Below are 6,692 nucleotides of genomic sequence, written 5' to 3' on the forward strand. Positions count from 1 at the left end.
GATATTAGGACTGCCCTTGGGTGGGATCCTGGCCATATTGAGATAGCTTCGTAATGGGTGACTCTTTCACTGATTGGCTGTGTGTGTGACCTCACAGGCCCTATGTAAGCCCACTGCAGGCAGCAATCGCCCTCTTTAACCTGGGGTTCTTCACCCTGGCTTCCCAGCCTGGGTGGCCAAGCCAAGATGGATAGCCAAAAGAGGTAAGGGTTTTGGTAGTGAACACGTGGGTCTTCTGACCAGGTGTTCACTCAGAAACCAACAAGTCAGGGCATCAGTTAGGACATTATGTGAGTAGGTATAATAAAGGCTTTTAAGATTACACGTGGTTGTTCTTGAGTGCGCTACCGGTTATTAAGCTATAGATTCAAGAGATTGTGGCCAGAGACCTTAGAAGGCCTCAGAGGAGGCGAGCTGGGTAGAGTTCACACTGCAAAGGACAGTGGTCAAAGGTACTCTGGTGGGTCTAGGACAGACTAGTAATTGCCATTTGTAACGTGCTCTCCTGGTAGTTACAGGGGGACAAGATCCAAGGAGGAGTAGTTTGAGATATTGACATTTCTGGGCAAAAGTTGTTTCAAGATATCTAGATAATCTCAGAGGTTGAACAGAGTATGGATTAGAAAGTAAGTAAACTTCAGTTTCACATTCTATGCAAATCAGACAAGTTCTGCTTCTTTCATTATCCCCCCCCCAGATAATGGGGACCAGATGAACTTGTTTAAAGTCCAGATCATAAATACTAGCCCTTATTATTATCTCAGTTTTTCTGATTAAATATAAAAATAAGTTTTAATCTTCTCCCCCTTCGCTGTTACATTTTTTCCAACTATATATGAAGATAATTTTCAACCTCCCTATTACATATCTCAGCTGGTACTCTAACCTTGGCTTTGTCTGAGGAAGGGAAGAAAGGAGAGTTTCAAGTCTTGGCTTATCTGCCTTGTCCTCTGGATGTCACTACTCCTGTTATGGAAAAAGAAGGTAAAACTTGATACATCCTAGGTACAGTGATCTTCCTAACAAGGTTGTTGCTTGTCCTTCATTCCTGAAGATCAATTACCTCAAGGAGGGGATTCCCTGACAGGAAAATAAATTAGACTTGAGTGAGGGAAGGCTGTGCAAGGTTACCAGCCTGCTTTTGTTCTCCAGTGCCCAGATACAGTTCTGGATGATTGGAAATAGCCCTGGAAGTAAGAGGAGACCTTAAGTTATATTTAACAGTTCTCAGTTTGACTAAGCCATGACTATTCAGTGTTAAGCTGGTTCAGCTGGTAAGGCTATGGCGATCAGAAGAACTGGAGTGATTCCTGGCTTTCTGACATTGTCTTCCTCACGCAACTTATTCAACCTTTTCTAGGACTCAGGTTCCTCATTTATAAAGTCAGGGATTTGAATTAGACAAGGGCATCTTAATATTTATTTGCAACTCCCTGCCCCAGTTTGCCTGTACTTGAGAGTCTTATCAGCTGGGTCTCATCCTTTTTGGGGTTTATGTCATTGCTTAATAAAAGTCATTTATTTTCTAAACTTTAATAGAAATTTGTTTTCTAGTTTTTCTGGTTTTGATTGTTTTCCACAATTTCAGTTTTATTTCACTAATTAGTATTACTTCAATAAAAATATGATTGGGAAAAGTCAATGTTTGAATTTTTTTGTTATCTTTTCAAAAAAAGATTCATCCTGTTGTGCCATTTTTATTGTCCTGCCTCAGTTTCCCTAATTTGCTCTGCCTCAGTTCATTGAATTGTAATTCAATGAATTTTGCCTCAATCCCTCTGATTCCAACCATCACCCCTCCCTCCCAATCATCTGGGTGTTTGATCCAGATAAGGAGAAAGACCTTCTATCTTAAACATCATGACCCCAAATACTTTATATTCAAAATTTTGGGAAACATTGATTTGGTGGTTTTAAAATGTTAATTGGGTGTAAATTGGAATTTTAGGCTATAAATCTGATATGGTTTTAATCAGGACTATTCCATTAGTTTGGAATTGACATTTTAATCAATGCTATGAGGCGTGAGATTAGTAGCAAAAAAAAAATCCAATCTGTGCCAAGGTAGTACATGATTTGTATTTTCAGTGGTGGATTTCTGGATACATTCATCATGATTATTAGTGTAAGATAGAATGTTTTTCCTAGTAAATTAGATATGAAGGAATTTTCCATAGAACCTCTACATTGTTTATAGACAATTCCTCAATTAAAATAATTGGCTGAAGGCAAATGAGACTACAGAAAAAATAGCGTATGTTTGGCTAAATCAGACTATTGAGGTGTGGGAATAGGGGGAGAAATCCCCTCTGGTTGGAGACACAGGTCCAATGTGAAAGAATTCATGAACCCCAAAATTTATGGCAAAAATGGATATTTTATTGTTCACTAAGAAGGAGGCTTTTTTAGGGAGCAAATTCCTAATGAGGAATTTGACAAAGTTGCATTTGACAGATTCCTGTTTTATGAGCAAAATGTTGGCCTGGGGCTGTGAGCTGTTTAGACTAATCAATAAAAGACTATCTGACAGAGATCTTCAATTGAATAAAATAATTTTTTAATCCTTTTCCCAGAGTCTGAGAACCCCTTGAAGAGGGTCTGGGCCACCCTCAAAAAATCAATGGAGGGTGATTTGACCAAAATCTCCAATTGAATAAACCACTTAATTTGTCTGGGAAGGAATACTTTCAGGCTTCATGCCCATCAAGGCCAACCCCCTGGAGTTGTGTCCAAGGATGTTCACATCCTAATTCTGTGACTTTCTAGGTGTAGGAGGCTGGAGTATATGTCGACTTCACTTCTCTCTTTAGTATTTTCACCAGAGAAATGAAGACTTTAGGCAGGGTACGGTTCAATTCTTCCAAATCTGTGGGCCTCTGGGCTTACTGTGAATTTTCCTTTTCTGTAGCATTATGGCTCTTAACATGTGTGAGGTTTCACTGCTTGCATCCCACTTTTGTACAAGGATTCTTTTAATGACTCTTGTTTTGTTTGTAACAATCCAGCTAGTAGCCAGCTGCCTTGGCAGTGGTTAGATTGCCAGGAGTGAGGAAGCTTGATCATCCTGAATCTGTAGTTGGCTTTAAACATTTCCTAGCTGTGGGACTCTTGGCAAGTCACTTTAACCTGCTTTACCTTAGTTTCCTCATCTGTCAAATGTGCTAGAGAAAGAAATGGCAAAACAGTTCAATGTTTTTGCCAAGAAAACCCCAAATGGGGTCATGGAAAGTTACACATGACTGAACAACAATAAATAAAATCCATTTTAGCAGCCCTTTTCTCAGCTCTGAAGAGGATGATCTGTACTGGAATTCTGTGTTTTTTAGTGCTAAGGATCTGTATGTGCTCTTAGTTTGTTGGGATGGATTTCTGAATAGACTTATTCCATGGGACTGATATGGCTTATTTTAAATAAAGATCCTTGTGTAAGAGAAGAGAATGTATATTTCCATTTTTCATAAAAGTTTTATTGGTTCCTTTGTATGCCACAAATTAGCCAGTTGAGCAGTGAAAGACTTTTCAGAAAAGAATTGACCTTAGTCTTGGGGGAGAAAAGTCATTGTCTTTCTGTCTGTCTGTCCGTCTTTTTCTGTGTGTGTCTCTCTTTGCTTGCCAATCAAGGTTCCCCAAGAACAATGTGACACTCAGTCTCTTTTCCTCAGAGAACAATATTTCAGATATAAACAACATTGATCAGGTCTTGCCCATTTTTGTTAGTCTAACATGTTTAGATTTTGATGACAAGAAAATGTTTGTGACATGAAACAACCATCTCAAAACATCCATCACAGATTTCAAAGTTGTGCTATTTTTTTTTCTTCATTACATGAATTAACAAGGGGAAAAATAGGTTCCCTATGATGAGGTCAGGGTAGCATTTTCTAAATACACATGTGACAACTTCCCAAGGGTTTTCTCTCAGGCAAAGTTTACATTTTTTTTTTTTTTTAGGAGAATAGGTTATAAGCCAAATGAAGTGGCAAAAAAGGGACCAGGAGTGCTAAATATGTAAAAAGTAAGAGAACAATATGGTTATCAAGGAAAGGACTTTTGGAGAAATGATTCAAGAAATATGCCATGAGGGATGAGTATGCCATTGATTTGCAGCTTATATACATAGAAGAGTTTAGCAGACTAAACACAGCCATAGTAGGCAGAAAGATAGCATTAAAGGAAGACCCTGGGAGGAGGGAGATAGAGAGTACCTGGTAGTGGGCTTAATCCTTAAAAGCACTGAGCAAAGATCTTCATCCCTAGCACTTGATTAATAGGGGAAATAAACATTGGGTTTTCTCAAGGAAGGAGGGAAAATAAAGGAGGGAACAAGGGTGTATATTGCTATGTAGACACTATCTTGAATAGACTAACAAAGGCAATCTGGGAAAGCCTGGCTTTCTTAAATATCTTAAATTGTTAATAAGAGCAATCTGGGCACATCATGGTTATCTAACTATGAGAATAAGACACTTTGGGAAACTAAATTGGCAGGATGTATATTTTAGCATTTCCATTGAAAGGGAGAGAATAAGCTGGTTTCAGTATTCCCCTCAGCTTTCATTTCTGTCTCTTTGCAGACATTTCCTCTTATATGCCTGTAAGAAGGGTGCTTTCCCTACATCTTCTATACATGAGTGTGAAAGGGCTTAGAGATAAAGAAAGAATACACCATGGAAAGATGTATAAGTAAAACTTCCATAGATTGCCAGTGTAGACAGACTTGTTAAGGTGCAAGGCAAGATAGGCTGACAGAAATGAAGCAGGAAAGAATAGCCCTTTTTTTTTTTTTTTTTTTTTTTTTTTTTTAGTTTAAATGTGTAGATCTTAGGGAAAAGCAAGAAAGAATGTGTAGATCTTAGGGAAAAGTAAGAAAGATGATGAAAAATCTGAGGATTTTAGATGTGAAAGGGATTCAATTCAATAAATTCAATATTTAGTAAATCTCTACTATAAGCAAAAACAGTTCAAAGTACTGGGAATATAAAAAAAATACAAAACAGTTCTTATATTCAGGGAAGTTAGTAATGGAAGAATACTGTTCACAAAAGAAAGCTGAAAATCAGGGAGGAAAGTGCCAGCCATCCTGCACACAGCCAACAGAGTTGTAGATGGAAAGTAGAGAGTTTAGTTGGACAGTCTAGTTTTCAACCTTTCATAAAATAAAAGACAGCACTTTAGTGCTCCATTGTCCAGTCCTCCAATCCAAGGATATGTAAGAGAGTATGTTTGGTTGTGGCAAACATATTGGAGTAGTCTGCAATTTCCTTCTGCAGCCCATGTTACAGATGAGGAAATCAGGCAAATAAGTTGCATTGACTTGGTATGGGTCACACAAACTGTGTATGAGGCCAGATTTGAAATCAGGAAAATAAGTCTTGACTTCAGGCCAAGTACATTAAAAAGTAGGAATGTGAGGATGTTACCAGAATTCTGACATTATTTGGGTTACAAATAAGAGTGCTAAGTAACAGGTGACATTAAATTTGATACTAACAATATTTCTGTCCCTTACTCTATCATCAATGGCTAATAATTGAGTATTGATTACATTTGTTCCATTTCTTTCCCAGTCTTCAGACATTACTAGTGAGTGTTAGAGATTCTGATAATTACACCTGAACAGTGATGGAGTGATTGTCAAATCTTTCTCTCTCTCCCTCTCTCACACACAAACACACACAGCCTCAACTTCTTGCAGTGGGAGAGAGGTGATGTCCTTCCCCCTCCCTTCCCCATACTACCTGTCATCTCCTAATCTCACTATGGCTTTAAGGTGTTTCCTCTCAAACTCCACTTCTCCTTACTATATGTAACTACCTCTTTTAGGCTATTAAATCACTTGTAAGATTTAGTCTACAGCTAAGGGCCCACTCCAACCTCGTTGCATGCTTCCTTTCTCTTGGATCATTGCAAGTTATACTAGGGAATGTGCTTGTACCTTCATTAATTGTTAAAATGTCTTTCCTTGTGTATTAAGAAAAGTTATATGTTCGGATTCACTCCTATAAATAACGCTCTCAGACTCAATTGAAAACGAAAGTAAGGTTTTAATCAAATAGGACAAGGTATAGTTTAGATTTGCATAAAAAAATAGAAATAAGAACAATTAACAATATGACAATTATAGCAGATAGAGGAAAAGAATACATCATCAATTCAAGGGAACCTCAAAAACTCAAATGGCTGGGAGCCCCCTTTCAGCCTCAATCAACTTGAATTGCGGGTGAAGCTCAACTATGGTTTTAAAACGCGGGCTTTTTATATGTTTTCAAACAAATAAGGCTCCGGGCCAAAACTAGCTATATAAGGTTTTTTGACAAGGACTTGCAACATGTGCAGTTTGTGTAACAAAGCTCAATATATTTTTGGGGACATATTTATGTTGACTCATCCCAGACCTCTGAGGCTTGACATATGTCCTTATTAATTGCATATGATCAGGGAGGAAGCCACCCAACCCTAAGCATAAGCATTTTCCAAGAATGGCTAGTTCCTGGTATCTATTGTCAAGAATATGCAGAGTTCATGGAAAGGTCAAGTTCCTATAATTTAGAAGCTCAGGCCCATTAGATTTGAGTGAGCTTATAATTCTAATATGAAATCTTAATTTCTTATTCACCTTGCTATGTTCTCTTGCACTCTATTTCATATTTCCCATTCCTGGCGTCTATTTTATCTCTTCAATTTGTCTGTAA

This window comes from Sminthopsis crassicaudata, chromosome 2, assembly GCF_048593235.1.
Source record: "Sminthopsis crassicaudata isolate SCR6 chromosome 2, ASM4859323v1, whole genome shotgun sequence".
Classification (NCBI taxonomy): Eukaryota; Metazoa; Chordata; class Mammalia; order Dasyuromorphia; family Dasyuridae; genus Sminthopsis; species Sminthopsis crassicaudata.